The sequence below is a fragment of the Octopus bimaculoides genome, chromosome 4, assembly GCF_046866305.1.
Source record: "Octopus bimaculoides isolate indiv1 chromosome 4, ASM4686630v1, whole genome shotgun sequence".
Classification (NCBI taxonomy): domain Eukaryota; kingdom Metazoa; phylum Mollusca; class Cephalopoda; order Octopoda; family Octopodidae; genus Octopus; species Octopus bimaculoides.
Window position 1 is genome coordinate 124,127,916 of NC_142931.1, and position 20,000 is coordinate 124,147,915.

Genomic DNA, 20,000 nt, shown 5'->3' on the forward strand with positions numbered 1-20,000 from the left:
GCCAACTTCTAATCACAAATGTGCTGTCTTCCAGAGAAATGTGACACAATTGACGTTTTCAGTTGCGTCTTAGGGCACCAAGGGCTTCACTGTCTATTTTGTTTGTTTGTTTGTTTGTTTGTTTCATATATTGTAGCTATCTCTTGCTCTTGGATTGCAAATGCATAGCTTTCGAAGCTTAATGTGATTTACAGCTCACGCACGAATCCAAGGTGCGTACGTACGTACGTGCGTATGTATGTATGTATGTATGTATGTATGTATGTATGTATGTATGGAGTCGCAGTAGATGTGTGTGTGTGGGTACGTGCGTGTGTATACACACACGCTTACATACATACATACATACATATATATATGTATATATATATATATATGTATATATATATATATGTATATATATATATGTATATGCATATGCAAATATATATATGTATGCATGTATGTATGTCTGTCTGCCTGTCTGTCTGTCTGTCTGTCTGTCTGTATGTATGTATGTATGTATGTATGTATGAATATAGAGTGTATCATGTACATACAAATGGTTTACGACTGCTACCATTAAGTTTACACCCCTACGTAGATTATCATTGTCCAGTCTGCTTCCAGCATAGTGTTTAAGCTACCATGAAGTACTACTGGCTATGATATAAATGTAGAAGACGTTCTCTGTAACATAATGTTGAAATGATGATCCGTTTTGATTAAGCAGTCATTTGCGCTTGGAACATCCAATACAGAGTTCCAAACAACCACAATGGTGAAACGTACGTAGGAACATAAGAAATAAATTTGTGTCATTGTAATTTATCATATATATATATATATATATATATATATATATATATATATATATATATGGAGAGAGAGAGAAAGTAAGAGAACAGAGAGGGAGAAAAAAGCTATACACAAATTCACCAATGGACAAAGACAGAAATATATGTACGCTTGCGCGCGCGTGCGCGCGCACACACACACACACACACACACACACACACACACACACACACACACACACACACACATACGCTGATTCACACCAAAACAGACTCGATGATTCACACGCACGGAGAAATAACCATGCTCAGAATAATGACATATACATCAATAGACACTGTAAATGGATCCTTTGTTAATTTCGACTATGAGTAATCCATTTGTTCGATCAATGGAACTGCCCAGTCACACTTTACTACAGTGAAATGGCCGGTTATTCTACGAACACTTAAAGGGGCGAGCAGGCAGAATCTTTCACGCGCCGGACAAAATACTTAGCGGTATTTCCTCTGTCTTAACATTCTGAGATCAAATTCCGCTGACGACAATTTTGCTTTTCCTCTTTTCGGGAGTCGATAAAATACATATCAGTTGAGTACTAGAGTTAATGTAATCAACTAAACCAGATTTTCAGACCTAGTAACTATATTAGAATAATAATTATTAGAATAAGCAAAGTAGCTAGTTTTAAAATTTCTATAAAAGATGCAATGGAACGAACGACTGTCATGTCTAGCAGACAGATGTCCAGTACTGAGAAAGGGCAAGACCCTGAAACCAGTTCTGGTCAACTGGTCCTGTCGATGCTGGATTGGGGTTCTTCGCTCCCTTGTTTGCAATATAACGGACACAGATATTGTGTCGTTAACCAACTGGAGGAGGTGTCCTCCTGGGGTTAAAAAGAGTAGTAACATTGTTCTGTACGGAACAACTACGTTGGATGGCAACATCAATTATTAGAATAAAAATTATTAGAATAATAAATTTCAGACCTTGTAACAGTATAAGAATGGTACAGCTGCTTACATGCATGCTTACATACACACACACACACACACACACACACACACACACACAAACACACACACACACACATACATACATACATACATACATACATACATACATACATACATACATACATACATACATACATACATGCATACTATATTAGACTATATAAGAACGCTAGGCATTTGTTCTCTTAACCCAATAATACTCGTATAGAATAAAAGTGATTCTAAACATGCGTGACAAGGCTGGACCCTTCCCGTTATAGGTATACCAGTTTTCATGCCATTTTTGTCTACCTAATGTCATTAACAAGGAACTAAAATGTCTGAACTTGTCGTCAATTTCTCACGCAATGTTATATATATATATATATATGACTGCGAAGCTAAATTTCACAACTATTCGGTTGTGTATGCTTTTCAATACGCAGTCATACAAAACAAACAAACACACACACACACACACACACACACACACACACACATACACACAAAACAAACAAACGAACAAACACAAACGCATGCATGTACACATTCACATCTAAACAAACATTTATATGAAACATGTATTATTAAAGATACGTAACAGTGAAACTACAGGTATTGTGTGTAAAAGTATTTACTATAAATGGCAGTATATCACGTGACCTGATGAGCGTCTATTGTACGTACATTGAGGCCAACAAGGCAAACAGATACACTCACGTAATCGCTTGTTGCATTAATAGTGTGCATAGTTCTGGGCGTGTGTGTGTGTGTGTTTGAGAGAGGGGGAGAGAGGGGGGAGAGAGGGGGGAGAGAATGGATCAAAGAAAGAAAGAAAGAAAGAGATACACAGACAAACAGATAGACAGACAGACGAAAGGGCAGACAAGCAGGCAGGCAGGCAGGCAGACAGGCAGGCAGGCAAGCAGGCAGGCAGGCAGAGCGTGTGCTAGGCAATGTGCACCAGTAGCGGGCTGGAACTGCTGCTAGAGAAGACGAACAGACAAAATGAAAATGTATGTATGTGTGTATGTATATATGTATGTATGTATGATTCATATGTTTATGTCTGTATGATGTAAGTATATATCTACATACGCTTGTATGCTTGTATGTATGTATGTATGTATGTATGTATGTATGTATGTATGTATGCACGTGTGTCTATAAGGACTTGTTCACATCGTAGGGACGTACATAGAAACTGGCCACACACAAACCAGATACAGACACGTACGCTCATACACATACACTAACACACACACATACACACATATATATACATAGATACATACATATAAATATTTGTATGTACATGCATATATACATACACACACACTATATATATATATATATGTGTGTGTATATATATATATATATATATATATATATATATATATATATATATATATATATATAATCCAAGAGAGTTAGGAGTTGAGAATCTAACCCACTAAGGGATAATATCTATCCAATATACTGCTGGGAGGGTACCCAATTAGTGTTACACTAGTGTTTTACCAAATAAATATATATATATATATATATATATATATATATATATATATATATATATATATATACCTATATATATACACACACACATACATACATACATACATACATACATACATACATATATATACACACATACATACATACATACATACATACATACATACATACATACATACATACATACGTACGTACGTACTTAAGTATCCTCGTTTAACGCTGTTCATGTATTTTTGAGAAAGGCGACGCAAAGTGAAACGACGTAAAATGAAACGACGTAAAGCGAAACCATCTTTAGCATAGATTAAATGGTAGAAACAAAAATTACATTCCTTCAGTATATTCTACAGCATATTGATAAAAACAATGTCATCAACTTAAACATTGAAATATACGAGTGTTACATTATATTTAAGGAAGATTACTAGACACAATAAGCTAATGACAGAACATTTCCAAGGTTTATTGTCACGCATTCTTCTGTTTGTATAATCTTTTGTAGTAGTTATATTTACTCATTATAAACCTGTTTTGTGTATACCTGCCTCTCTCTCCTCTCTCTCCTTTTCTCTAACACTTTGTCCCACTCCCTTTCCCATCTCTCTCTCTCGTGCTAATTTGAATTTTACTATATTTGGTTTCATATTATTTCACATCCACATTATAACGAGACGACGACAAACGAGGCATCTATAAGTGACGGCTACGTATACATATATGTATGCATACATTCTTCCATCATTCCATCCATCCATCCATCGACCATTCCAGCATTCATACATACATGAATACACACATACAAACATATATGTACATGCACACACAAACACCCAGACACACGGACACGCAGACACTTATAGACAGATAGATAGATAGATAGATAGATAGATAGATAGATAGATAGATAGATAGATAGATAGATAGATAGATAGGAAGATAGGAATATATACACACATATATGTAAGTATATATATATATATACACACACACACACACACATCGTGACGCTCCGTCGGTTACAACGACGAGGGTTCCAGTTGATCCGATCAACGGAACAGCCTGCTCGTGAAATTAACGTGCAAGTGGCTGAGCGCTCCACAGACACGTGTACCCTTAACGTAGTTCTTGAGGAAATTCAGCGTGACACAGAGCGTGACAAGGTTGGCCCTTTGAAATGCAGGTACAACAGAAACAGGAAGAAAGAGTGAGAGAAAGTTGTGGTGAAAGAGTACAGCAGGGTTCGCCACCCCTCCCTGCCACGTGGCTTTAGGTGTTTTTGTTCAATAAACACTCACAACGCCAGGACGTAGTACAAGTACTGTGTTAGTGGACGCTCAGGAAAGGAAAGAAAAGAAAGAGGGTTTCACGTTTCGAGCGAAGCTCTTCATCAGAAATATAGAAAAAGTCCAAAGAAGGGAACACGGAGAAAAAAATATCGCCAACGATACACACGCGGTCACATTTTGAAATGTGTGTGTGTGTGTGTGTGTGTGTGTGTGTGTGTGTGTGTGTACACGCATGAGAAATTCTCCTTCGTAAAACTACACCAACAGCCTTTGTTCTGATAATCACTTTATTCCCATATTCTGTATTATTATCTGAGTTTAAATTAAGCCAAGCATACGGAAGCCATCACATGCATCTTAATATGAATTACGATGCTGTATATGAAACCGCGTGGATAGCTTGTCAATAAGTATAGGAGAAGAGCCATAAAACTGGTGGGGGTTGACAAAATCGTTAGAGCGTCGGAAATAATTAATTTGTCGTATCTAGTTACGATGTTTTTACGTACTTTTTTTCAAATTTTACTCTTTTATTCTAGGATCGATAAAATAATTACCAGTTAAATAGTAGAGGCGATCTATTCAACCACATCCTCTCCTCAAAATTATGGCATTGTACCTATGTTAGAAATCGATATATATCGGTTATGATTATGGTGAATGATGAGAAGGCGGCGAGCTGGCAGAAACGTTAGCACGCCGGGCAAAATGCTTAGCGGTATTTCGTCTATCTTTATGCTCTGAGTTCAAATTCTGCCGAGGTTGACTTTGCCTTTCATCTTTCCGGGGTCGATGAATTAAGTACCAGTTACGTACTGGGGTCAGTCTAATCGACCCCCAAAATTTGGGGCCTTGTGCCCAGAGTAGAAAAGAATACGATAACGATGAGATCAATATAATCGACTGAAACTTCGTCACCTGCATGTGGTAGCCCTGCTGGCTATTCAACAATAAGCAGCTGCCGAATGCACCTACAGAAACCTACGAAAGTCTTCGGGCACCTCATCAGAATAGATCCGAAACATAATCACTCATTGATATTATGCTGTCTCAAAAATAAACCGGTCGTAAGCAGGAATTTTAGAATGATAGATTCCACCGAACTCTAAGTAGGTAACACACACACACACACACACACACACACACACACACACACACACACACACACACACACACACTCATGCATTTTCCACTGTCTTCGCGGGGGCTAAAGTATCAGATTTCGCGCGATTATTCATCTGTGACAATTTCAGGAAGTGACCATTCTCCGTGGCTCAGGATTGTACAGAGATGACGGTTTGGCAATTTGATGCAATATGGACGGCCACACCATGGACAGATTTAGGGAGGATTTATTCGACTTGGATTAAACATAATCGTTAGCATTTATTATCCTCCCCTTTATTTCTCACCTTAACAGTCTACTTTTTCACTTTGTCAACTCTATTAAGATACGCAAATTTCAATCACTCCCCTGTTCCACCTTTCCAAAGCAGTCACTCACCAATGCCCCAACCCTTATTCCCATCTCCTATTCTTCTCAACCCTATTCTTTCTGTCCCTCTTCCCATTCCTGTACCTATCTTTACTCACTTCCACTTCCTCCGCCTCTATCTTTCACTCTTTCCGTCTTACCCTCATCATCATTCATTCTGCCCAGTCCCATCCGCTTGCAACTATTCCATTCTCCTCGAGCCCCATATCAACCAGCCCCTGCGCTTGCTCTTGTCACTCTCTCACACACACCCTCAACTTACCTCACCCCGAAACTGAGCACTCCCTTCTTGGTAAGGGTCTGCGGGTCATACCGCATGTTTCATAAACGGATATTAAGCAGAAGTATATGAAGTATGTGATTGAGTGAGTGTAATGAATGGGAGTGAGGGAGTGAGAGCATAAGAATCAGGAAGAGAAGAGCTGACTTCTCAAATATGCAACAGGTAAATCAAACAGACAAAGAAATCCTCAGTTGCAGATAAACCGCCCGACTTTGGACTCCAGATAGAAAACAATTTTTTTTCGTTGCTCTTTTTTTTAACATAGAAAAAGTCAATCCTCAACATGAATTGGAAAGAGGGAGAAATGCTGCTAGGCTCGAACCTTACTCGATGTTAAAAGGATAAAAATAGCTGAAAGAAGACGAATGAAACACGGAAGAAAATAGAACAATACTTGATGCACAAACCTTCAGTATTACTCTGAAAAGAAACAAAATAAACCCCGTCATGTTTGACGGGCACAACGTAAATGTACTATAATTAATTTCTGTGTAATTAACGTTACTGATTTTTTCTTTTTTTCTTTTTTTTTTTTTTTGGTAATAAAATATAATGCTTCATTTGTTTCAATCTTGAAAAACGTATATTAATATGTTGGACTGGAACAAAACGGCAAAGACATGTTAATCACTTATTTCTCTCTTTGTTAAATTTCGACTGATCTAGCGTCAATGAGTAAATCACTGTACAAGCAATGTACTGCAAACGATTTAATCGGCTATATCTCTCTCCCTTTAAATACGTCGATTCTTCAAAGACTAATCCTTTTCTAATGATCAATTAGATCCATTGACGGCTGCACAAGCAAATTATTCTATCCCCATCTCTCTCTCTCTCTCTCTCTCTCTCTCTCTCTCTCTCTCTCTCTCTCTCTCTCTCTCTCTCTTTATCTATCTATCTATCTATCTATCTATCTATCTGCTTGTCTATCCTTGTCATACAAACACAAATGCGCACGCCTAAACAGACATTTGCGCACAATGGTAAATCCTGTGAATAACATACATGCACATACACACATTTACACATTCGTACTTTCATTTACTTGAGAACAAAGGTAAACAACACATACAGATACACAGTAGATTTAAGTTTTTCCGAAAGCGTTTCAACTGAGCGATTGGACTGTGTTACAGTCCTCCGACTCCAGCATCTCAAATATTAGTTTCAAATTTTGGCACAAGGCCTACAAATTCGGGAGAGGGGGTAAGTCGATTGCATCGAATCCAGTACTCAACTGGTACTTATTTTATCGACCCCAAGAGGATGAAAGGTTAAGCCGACCTCGGCGGAAAATGAACTCAGAACGTAAAGACGAACGAAATGCTGCTAAACATTTTGACCGACTTGCTAACGATTCTGCCAGCTCGCCGCCTTCAGCATCTCAAATATTAACTAATGGTTCTTGGAATGGCTAAATATCTGAGACATTTAGCTATTATTATTATTAAGTTTATAATTTTCCGGATTATTAATCCCATCGTTAGAGAGTATATTTACAGTACTTATGTCTACACTGTGGACAAAAATAACAATGATTAACACCTATACTAGCCTTCATTAAATAGACCTTTGATCAAAGACATTCTATTTATAACCATCCTGTATTTTTATTCAGATATGGTATAAGCCAAAGTGTCTTTTTGGTTTTTACTTCTAATTTTCTTCTGCTTTAAACGGTAGGGTTTGATATGGGGGCTGCTATTTTTAGCAGAGGCGGCAAACTCATAGAGGCCAGGATACGTATGTATGTATGTATGTATGTATGTATGTATGTATGTATGTATGCATGCATGCATGCATGTATGTATGTATGTATGTATGTATGTGTGTGTTTGTATGTATGTATGTGTGTGGGGGGTGTATGTATTTAGGTAGGTACGTACGTACGTACATACGTACGTAGATAGGTAGGTAGATAAGTAGGCGGATAAACAGATAGATCGGTAGACAGACAGGCAAATAGACAGACAAGATAGACAGACAGACAGACAGGTAGACAGATAGATAGATAGATAGATAGATAGATAGATAGATATAACGTGTTTAAGAGAGATGAATAAGTGTGCATGCGTACATTTAGATTATTTATGAGTGAAGACGTATGCATGCTTTTATGTAAATGGATGCAAAACTGTATGTGTACGCATTTATGTAATGTGAGTGCGTGCGTGTGTGTGTCTGTGTGTGTGTGTGTGTGTGTGTTTATGAATACGTACACATATGTAATTATTTCCAGATGAAGAAGAATGAGTTGTATTTCCCGTGTGCTCTAGCCTCAGCTTATTATATTTCCGGTCTCTGACAGTTTGTAAATGTCTTGAGGATATATATGTATGTAATTGTGTGCCTCGTGTATGCGTACGTGTGCATGATGTATGTTTGTAGGTACGCATGCACGTACGTAGATGTGTATGTGTGAGTGCACACGTACGTATCGGGAAGCCTCAGCCCGGATGTTTATTATTGTCTTACTGCTATAACTAGAGGGCAGCAGTGAGGTGCCCGATCATAAAATAAAGTTCTACTGCCATAAGTAGCTTTCACGAAGGTAACGTGTTGAGACGTGGTTCTAATTCACCGATCCGTTTCAATATAGTCACGTTAACATTTATAATATGGTTGAACGGAATTGTTTTGTTCAAATTGTTTAGTTCGAAACAAAATGGACACAAGAGGACGAAATCTTGCGTAGGAGAGTCTTCAGCAATCCTTGCCTACAATTTCTGTACCAAGACACGAAATGGTCTAGTCGTTTAGGTGTTGGACCGCTAACTCATCCGTCTTGAGTTCAAATGCACGAAATGAAAGCGTTTCGGTGTTCACCTAAGAAAGTGTAGCACTCTCTATCACAGACAACATCTACACTTCACCTGCATGTTCACGCCATGACAGTCCAGGTTCTTTCATTGGCACAAAGCCATAATCACGACACTTATTAATGATACAGTTTTGCACAGCGAACTATACACGAGCAATAGAATGTCGCCTTCAAAGTTGCTAAAATTCATAGCCCCCAATCTCTGACGATCGCGTTGCTAAATTTGCATCCCAAAGACAAACCTTTACATCCCAAGGGCCCTTAAGCTCTATGGGTATCTGACCCTCTACAAATCTCAGGAATAACTTTCATTAGAGTACTACTCACAAACTTGGGACGGAGTGGCTGTTTCACACATAGATATATGCAAAAACATCTTTCGCGTATCTCCGGCTCTTTACGTTGTGAGTTCATATATAGGCGTAGACGAAATCTAATTCACGTATTACTTCATCAATGAAACGTTGAAAAGTACTGGCGGCGTTCCTTAGCCCAAAGGGCATGGTAAGAAATTCAAATGACCCGAATGGAGCTGCAATAGCCGTTTTCGGAATATCATCTGGATTTACAGGAATCTGATGGTATTCTCGTATCAAATCTATTTTTGAGAAAATAGTGCAACCATGCAGAGAAGATGCAAAATCTTGAATAGTTGATTAGGATACCTATCTGGAATGGTAAGAGCGTTAAGTCGTCTATAGTCACCAGTAGGTCTAAAATCACCAGATTTCTTTTTCACTAAATGGAGTGGTGATGACCAGTTACTCTTTGAAGGACGAATTATTCCAATCTTGTGACTGAACTCTGCTTTAGTAGCTTTGAGTTTTTCAGGTGGCAAACGTCTAGGACGCGCGAAAACGGGAGATCCATTGGTGGTTATATGATGAATAGTTGTATGTGTTGAAGCATTGACATTGAAAGTTAAATTTGTTAATTCAGGAAAGGATTGACGCAAGGCTTGATATAGTGGGCTGACAGAAGTGGAACTGAAATATCTTCCTAATGCGCATAACTGTGTACTGCTATCAATAAGTCTTTCTTTTTTGACATCCACTGATAGTGAAAAATGGTGGAGAAAATCAGCTCCTAAAATTGGGTGAGGAAGGTCCACAATGATGAAAACCCACTGGAAACTTTATCTGAGATCCAGGTCCAGTGTGAGTGAAATCTCACCAAAAGTTTTAATAGAAGAACTTTTGACTGCTTGAAGAGATATATCAGAAGCGAAAAGTTTTTCTTTAACAAATTTGAACGGCCATATACTACAGGACGCTCCGGAATCGACTAGAAGTTCCTTCTTAGACTCGAAATCTAGTATGAAAAATGCGCTACTAGGAGAAAATGTGCCAGGAACTGCTGTCACGCTCGGAGTTCGGCTTTTTAGTTTTCCTGGGTTTTAAATGTACAAGATGAAATGCATTTCTTAGCTGCAGAACCAAACTTATAATGATACCAGCCAAAAGGTTTTGATCTGCTGAGAGAACGGGAATTAGAACGACGACAGCGATGAGGTGAAGAACTTCTGTTGATACGCAAAAGACGAACTTCTGCGACTAGCTTATATATATATATATATATATATATATATATATATATATATATGCGAAGAACTCTTGTCAAAAATTCTCCACAAAGAGATCACAATCGAGACCTCGTAATGGTGAAGTGAATTCTTCTTTTAACCATTCGGCTATACTATGTTTAGATAGATAGATAGATAGATAGATAGATAGATAGATAGATAGATAGATAGATAGATAGATAGATAAACAAACTGATAGGGAGATGGATTGATGGACGGACGGATAGATAAATAGAAGAGGTTACACCGGTAATTCTGTATGATTTACGATGAATCTGATATCTCTTATTTTGTTAAGTCATAAAATATCAGATTCTTGATGAATCGTGGGTAATTGCCGGAGTAAAATCGTCTATTTATCTCTCTCTCTCTTTCTCTTTCTCTCTATCTGTCTATCTGTCTGTCTGTCTCTCGCTCTATCTCTATCTCACTCTCTCTCCACATATACACTCAGGTGCACACATACACATACATACATGCATACACACACGTATACAGACATATGCACGCACACATCACACACGCACGCAACGCACGCACATAGACACGTACACACACATAACTCTCTACTTCTTCAAGTATTGAGTACTTAAATTTGTTTCTGTAAGCTTTGCTCAGAATACAACAAATATACATCTACGTTTATGAATGTATGTATGTATGCATGTATGTATGTATGTACGTACGTATGTCTGTCTGTATGTATGTATGTATGTATGTATGCATGTGTGTATTTATGTATGTATGCATGTATGTATGTATGTATGTATGTATGTATGTATGTATGTATGTAGTGGAGGCGCAATGGCCCAGTGGTTAGGGCAGCGGACTCGCGGTCATAGGATCGCGGTTTCGATTCCCAGACCGGGCGTTGTGAGTGTTCATTGAGCAAAAACACCTAAAGCGCCACGAGGCTCCGGCAGGGGATGGTGGCGAACCCTGCTGTACTCTTCCACCACAACTTTCTCTCACTCCTACTTCCTGTTTCTGTTGTACCTGTAATTCAAAGGGTCAGCCTTGTCACAATGTGTCACAATGTGTCACGCTGAATATCCCCGAGAACTACGTTAAGGCTACACGTGTCTGTGGAGTGCTCAACCACTTGCACGTTAATTTCACGAGCAGGCTGTTCCATTGATCGGATCAACTGGAACCCTCGACGTCGTAAGCGACGGAGTGCCAATAAATATATGTATGTATGTATGTGTTATGTCTCAGCTACTGCTATCTAGAACCTTCGGATGATCTCTACTCAACCGCTACACAACTGCTACTCCACTGCTACTCAATACACCTACCACGGCCAGACTACCTCTATTTATATGTCTTGGGAGATCCTACTTCTTCGTCTGGGGGCGTCGACACAACAGTATGTATGTGCGTATGTATGTATGTATGTATGTATGTATGTATGTATGTATGCTTATGTACATTGTATATATATTTGCGTGTGTGTGTCTGTGTGTTTGTTTGTCCATGCTCCTTGTTATTGGCATCTAACATATCTCTACTGCTTCATACCCCATTTTATTTCATTTATTTATTTCATTCGGGAATGTTTTGAAAGCAGCTTAGAGCAAGAACATTATGTTTTTTGATCGTCTGCCTAATCTGATATATCAATATTTATGGGCAGTTTATTGTCTACCTTTTGTTTTAAGATCCACTTGTATTTTTTCTTTTACTTCTTTCCCAATCTAGTAAATTATACACCGCTTTATAAACGAGAACGCCATCTTGTAAAAAAAAAAACATGCTTGTAACTTGATATCTTTGATAATCAAAGAAAATACATGTCTATATATTTATCCATCTATACTTATTTCCTTCTTTATCTATCTTTCTATCAATCAATCTACCTATTTTATCTTCAAATAGTTGATTTTAGACCAAGCCAGTCAATTCATTAATGAGTTGCAGAAATGTGATATTTACAACAAAGAAAACTTTTATATCCTGTAATCCACCACGCCACTCTAAGCATGTATCAGATGTATAAATTCATACAATGTGTGTGTGTGTGTGTGTGTGTGTGTGTGTGTGTGTGTGTGTGTGTGTGTGTGTGTGTGCTAACAAAATAAAAGGAATACTATGACCTGTTAGATTAGGCTTCCGTCTAACAACATCATCATCATCATCATCATCATCATCTTCTTCTTCTACTTCTTCTTCTTCTTCTTCTTCTTCTTCTTCTTCTTCTTCTTCTTCTTCTTCATCATCATCATCATCTTCTTTTTCTCATTATCATCATCATTTTGACGTCATAAGCTACCTATCGTCTCCACTTCGAGGTGAAGTTTCGACAAAGCTTCGGCTACCATACAAACATAAATACATTGATTCAATCTATACATTCAGCAATTAGTGTGCGTGTATATGTTTGAATCTATCTCCTTCCCCAACCTCCCTCTCCTTACCTCCTTCCCTCCCTCCCTCCTTCCCTCTCCCTCTCTCTTGATATATATACACACACGCGCATATATATACATATACAGGTATGTGCGTGCGTGTGCGTGACGGCGCATAGCTCAGTGGTTAGAGCGTCGGTATCATAATCATAAGGTAGTGAGTTCGATTCTCAGACCGGGATGTATGTTACGTTCTTGATATTTTATTTCACGTTGCTCCAGTTCACTCAGCTGTAGAAATGAGTTGCGATGTCTGTATCAGCCTTTGCCTTTCCCTTGGATAACATCGGTGGAGTGGAGAGGGGAGGCTGTATGCATGGGTGACTGCTGGTCTTCTACAAACAACCTTGTCTGGACTTGTGCCTCGGAGGGGAACTTTCTAGGTGCAATCCCATGGTCATTCGTAACGTACCTCGTTACAACTGCGTAGTATATTCCAATCTGTGATGCGTGTTTGCAGTATATGTTCTACTTTCTTTTTTAGTTTTAAGTTCTTCTTACTCAGTAAGCTTCCTCCGTCAGGTTTGGTGAACTGCTACTCCTGTACATCCATTCCACGTAATGTTGACGGTCTTCAGTTCATCTTGAAATGTCCACCGCCGAGTCATCGGCTAACCCATCTTATGTCTGCCGCCACGGCTGTTTTCGACTACCGTTTATTGGCCTACCCCTCTTATGCCTGCAAATGTGGCTGTTTTGGACTGTCGTTTATCGGCTAAACGGAATGTGACCAGCCAGGCGGAATCGGTGCTTTGCTACAACCTCCAGCAGTGACCGTGATCTTCTTTATAATACCTAGTTTCATCTAGGTAGTGTGTACTACTTAGTCTGTAGAGTGAATTACGCACCACTCCGTACTAGCTAGTTACAGCTATGTCGTATGTACCACTCTATAGAGACTGGTATGGTGGAAAAAAATGTTTAGTGAGAGTCTTGGCGGATGTGTATATTGTGGTTGGAAGTTGAGTGGGTAGCAAATGTGGAAGCTTTCTACACAGAAGTGCTGTTTGCTTAGTCTTTTGGACAAGGAGAGGTGGACTGGGGTATTCGACAAAGTTAGTATATATCTTTTTGGCAAGAGACCAAAGGTACTGACAGCAAGTTAAAAAGCGGGAAAGTAGTATGCAGGCAGTGTGATGAATGAAAGTAATTTTATTATACGAAGGTAGTCTTGCAAGAGTTGAATCGATGTGGAAAACTGCCTAAATCGTAGAGGTGAATGAGTTTTGCCAGGTGTTGAGCTGTACTGCAACAGTACAAATGCGTGCGATTCGGAAGATTTGGTGCAATGGGATTTAGTTGTAAGGGAAGTGAAGATGCATGCCTAAGAGGATAAGTGTCCTTTATCAGCTTATGTGCTTCAGAAGGATTAGAATGAAGCATGTATGCAGTCAGGGATAGTTAAGGAGAACAATCAAAACTCCGACTAGTTAGCACATTTCAAGTGCCTTAGAATTCGAATGTCATACACAAAGTAGACTGTCGTTGATGGCTTCGATTAAGAAGTAATTAGATGATTCCTCGGCCACCAGGTGGCAAATTGGCTGAAGCGTTAGAGAGCCGTGGATTATGTTTTGACTCGACTTTCTGCATTCTGAGTTCAAATCTCGCCGAGGTCAACTTTTCATCATTTCCTGGTCGACCCCCCACATCTGGTACTGGGGAGCAATCCTTATTTTCTCGTTCTTACTTTCTCTTTTCTTCTAGAAGAAACTGGTAGTATTCAAACCTGAAAAGGGCTGGATTCTGCCAAACTTAAAATGTCCTGGATACGTTGTATAACAGAACTGTGCTCTGTGACTCCATCAGGAGTTGCAGATGAAGGAAAGAAAATAGATGAACACTATAGGAGAGTCCACTAAACTAGTTATGTCTAGTTTTTGTTTTCTTTCTCCAACTGACGGGGAAATTTCAATTAATAGAAAATTTTTTACACACATCATCGAGTACATCATCCTGAACATTTTAATTTAAATTCATGCCATTATTCCTTTTCAGTTATTTATCTTAAATCGTTTTCTTTTTAATTTTGCAAATTACTACTGTATATAAATCCTTAAGTCTTTCGCTTGGTGTAAGCTCTTTTGTTGACAGACCAAGCGGGTTCGAGTTTTACTAAACCCGTGCTATCATCTTGTCTGCTGGCAAAGATAAGATTTTTACCTGATCATGAAAATTTAATTTTGCCTAATTCATTCTGAATTTATTGAAATTACTTCCGTTTTCCTTTCAGTCTCAAACAGGTGTCACATTGGTTTTCGTTTTCTTTCTACGAGAGGTAAATTTCATTCAAAAGAAAACCTTTCGCCTTCGTCATCCAATACATCATCCATAATTTGGTAGATGGGAGCTGAAAGAAGTCCGTCGTATATCTATCTATCTATCTGTTTGTCCGTCTGTCTGTCTATCTCTGTCTGTCTATCTATCTACTTATCTCTTTCTCTCCCTCCCTCTCCATATCTCTCTCTCTCTCTCTCTCTCTCTCATATATATATATATATATATATATATATATATATATATATATATATGTATGTATATATGTATGTATGCATGTATGTATGTATGTGTGTATGTATAGATGGATGCTTGCATGCAGGCATGTATGTTTTTTTGTTTGTGTGTGTGTGTGTGTGTGTGTGTATGTGTGTGTGGTGTGTGTGTGTGTGTGTGTGTGTGTGTGTGTGTGTGTGTGTGTGTGTGTGTGTGTGTGTGTACTTGAGTTTTGTCCCCCACAACCGCTTAATAACCGGTTATGGTTTGTTTACATCCCCATAATTTAGCAGTTCCGCAAAAGAAACCGATAAGACGTACCAAGCTTTAAAAAATTAGTACTGGGGTTAATTAAACTAAAGCCCTTCACAGTTGTGCCACAGCACGGCTGCAGTTCAATAAGTGAAACAAGTAATGAATAAAAGATAAGCTTAGTAGTTGGCCTTTTATACAATTCTGCCCCTTTCCACGCCATCGATGTTTATTCAAGGGAAAGGCCACCGACTTGGCCGTGTGTGCTCGCGTGTAGTTGCGTCGTTATACAAATTATACATGGGTCTTCCAGCTGAGTGTATAACTACGAGAAAATCGGAAAACTAGTGTTTTCAAACAAATATATCATATATAGTATTTGGTTTGTAATGAGACAGACCAGACACACATTTTCACCATTGTAAATGCTTCTTGTCACTCTCATTGTTGCAAATACCGTCTAATAGCGATTAACCCGTTTGAAACAAGAAACCGACGACGCTACTGTTAACTGTAATGTAATAAAAATAAACGATAAATAAGTTGTAACTCGGTTGGAAGTCAGTAGTCTCGAATGGGCTTCTCAAAATTGATGATAATATGGAGAGGTACACAGGTGTACAGCGTGTTACTTGGTCTTTTAATGGTTACAAGTGGACGTATGGGTTACAACGAAAGTATGTCATAGCTTTGGTGTTCTTAAATTAAAATTATATTTATTTTCGCTCCTCGTAGAAGACATACCCATCTCCTGTCTCCAATCTTTTAATGTTTTGAAGTGAATGTATGGGTATATATTAATGCTTATATATATATATATATATATATATATATATATATATATACGAGGGGTGTATGAAAAGTCTTGATCCTCAAAAAAACAAAATATGGTGCAAGACTTCAAGGCTCAAAGGCCTTGAAGGCTCAAAACTTTTCATACACCCACGTATATATATATATATATATATATATATATATATATATATATATATATATATATATGAACGCTTTCATGTATATGTATAAGCAGCTGTGTATTTCTCTACATGTTCCCCACCCACTTCCTGCTGCCTTGTGTCTGATCTTTAATATATTATCGTAACTGTATCTACGTGTGATTCTTTGAGATGGTGTTTTTAAACTGCCTGGCCACCTTTGTCCATTTCCACAATAATTTATTCGCTGTAACTATATATATTTTGCGGTTTTTGAGTATTCTTCTGAACCACTTCACTACTGTCATCTGACATATATCTCTCAGTGAACCACTTCACTACTGTCATCTGAGATATATCTCTCAGTGAACCACTTCACTACTGCCATCTGAGATATATCTCTCAGAACAGTTTTCAAATAATTGTATTGTATCAAATGCTGTACATGTCTACCTTACTCTCCAACTTTCAGGCCTTTCTCTTCTTCACTTCGAGGCTTTCCTCGTCGGCCTCTCACACCATCACTCGTGCATAGTCAACCGTCTTCCTGCCAAATTGATCCCTCAACTTCAGTATGCCTTCATTTCCTCACTCACAGACAGAAACAGCAAGAGCGACAGAACCTTATATTCTACCCTCCTCGCAGCAAATAAATTTTCCTATTCCACTGAGCTTTACATTTTTTATCGGCACAGATCGTCACTGGTTTCAAAGAAATCCAAGAGGCTATGAGGAAATTATTAGGTGGGAGCCTCTTGACGGATCGTTTCACAGTTTGTTGATCGTTCTGATCAGAGAAGGCGTACGCATCTTCTTTCTCCAATCAAGAACTTAGATAAATATATATTAGTGACAGTGGCAGTATTAATACCGAGAGGTAATATTTATTCCCACTTAAACGTAGATGTTCAGTTAGAACAAACTATACTGCGGTAGATACCATGAGAGAAACTCTCATATTGGCCTTTGGTGCAAAATGCACGCTTGTTATATCGCTAGCGAGGAGATAAATCCCCACTAACTCCAGCGCCGAGACCACCAGATCACATGATTTCGACCTTCCTTGGTCTCATTGGTGATGGACGCTCAACCGGTATAAAGCAGTCAATCATTAGAAAGGAGACTCCCTCCCTTTTCTTGTACAGCAGTAGTATAGAATGAACGTGTTTACATTTCCATTAACTACGGTAAGGCTTTACCATATTTAAATTTACATTGCGCTGTGCATAAATAATTATACTTATGTCCCTATATTATAAAAATTATTTTATTTTAATATCCATTGGTTTGCCATTCTCTGTATAGATTTATTTGAATTTTAATTTCAAGTACAGTTATTGCTGCTTGTTCTTGGCACTCCGTCACTTATGACGTCGAGGGTTCCAGTTGATCCGATCAACGGAACAGCCTACTCGTGAAATTCTTGCCAAAAGCAACATGGTATCGCTTCTGTACTCACCCTACTCGCCAGATTTAGCACCTGTAGACTCCAATCTACCTCGACAACGTTGTTAAAAACAATGTTGTCGAGATCAAGAACGAATCGCAGAAGGTCCTCGACGCGCTTACGGCAGACGACTTACAGGCCAGATTCCAAACGTGGCAGGAACGCTGGGACCGGTGTATTGCTGCGCAAGGTGACTATTTCGAAGAAGATAATGTCAAAACTTAGGTAAATAAGTTTTTTTTTCTTATTAAGCATAACAAGTCCGGGAACCTTTTGATACCGCCTCGTATATGTGTGTGTGAGTATATGTGAGTACCTGTATGGGTGTGTACATAAATATGCACGTGTGTATGCAGTTATATGCATATGTATCTATGTATGTGTTTATAATATACATGAGTGTAAGTATATATAAGTATCTATATGGCTGTGAGTATATAACTATATACGTGTATGTGTGTGAATGTGTGCGTGTATGTGTTTGTATGTGTAAATATGTGCGGGTATGTTGAACTATGAGGGAGAAAGTTATTCACATAACTGACTTCAGTCAACAATTAGGCTAACATTTCACCGAAAAATACCACCAAAGAAGGCGGGGTGATTGTTGTTGTTGTTGTTGTTGTTGTTGTTGATGATGAAGTTGATGACGGTGGTGATGGTGGTGGTGGTGGTGTTGGTGGTGGTAGTGGTAGTGGTAGTGGCGGCGGCGCTGATGTTGATGGTGGTGACAGTGGTGGTGAGGACGCAAGTTGTGTTGGTAGATGATGATGATGATAATGGTGGTGTGGGTAGCGATGGTGGCGACAGTGATACTGGTGATGAGGACAGTCGTAGTGGTGGTTGGTGGTGGTGGGGGGGGGGTTGTGGTAATGTGATGGTAGTGGTGACGATGATGGTGCTGCAGGTGGTGGCTGTGGTAGTGATGGTGCGATTGCTAGTGATCACGACGGCGACGACGACGACGATGATGATGATGATAATTATGATCATCATGATCGTGCTGGCGGTAGTGGTGGTGGTGGTGGTGGTGATGGTAATCAGGTTGGAGGGGTCAATTAGATACAGTGGCTTAGGGTGGGAGAGTGTTACTAACACAACCGACGTCCCTCAGTCGTGATTTCTTTCTGAAATGTTCACGTCACAGACTGAACATATTTCTGTGGTTATGTGGGTGTAGATAGTATTACTGTGTCTCCGTTTGTTTGCCTCTTGCCCGGGATTGTGTGCATGTGTGTGCGCGCACGCGCGTGTGTGTATGGGCATGTGTGAGCGCATGCGTTACCTTTGTAACGGTACGTATATGTTTATGACAGAGTGTATTTGTGACTCTGTGTGTCTGTGTGTGTGCGTGTGTGTGTTTGTGTGTGCGTGCGTGTGTGTGTATAGGCACAGGCGTGGCTAAGTGGTGAGAAGTTTGCTTCCCAATTACATGGTTCCGGGTTCAGTCCCACTGCGTGACACCTTGGGCGAATTTCTACTATAGACTCGGGCTGACCAAAGCCTTGTAAGTGGATTTGGTTGATGAAAACTGAAAGAAGCCCGTCGTATATATGTGTGTGCCTTTGTGCCTATGTTTGTCATCGCCCACCGCTTGACAACTGGTGTTGGTGTGTTTGTGTCCCCATAACTTAGCCTTTCGGTAAAAGTGACCCATACAATAAGCATCAGGCTTTAAAAAATAAGTACTGGAGTACACAAGTTCAAC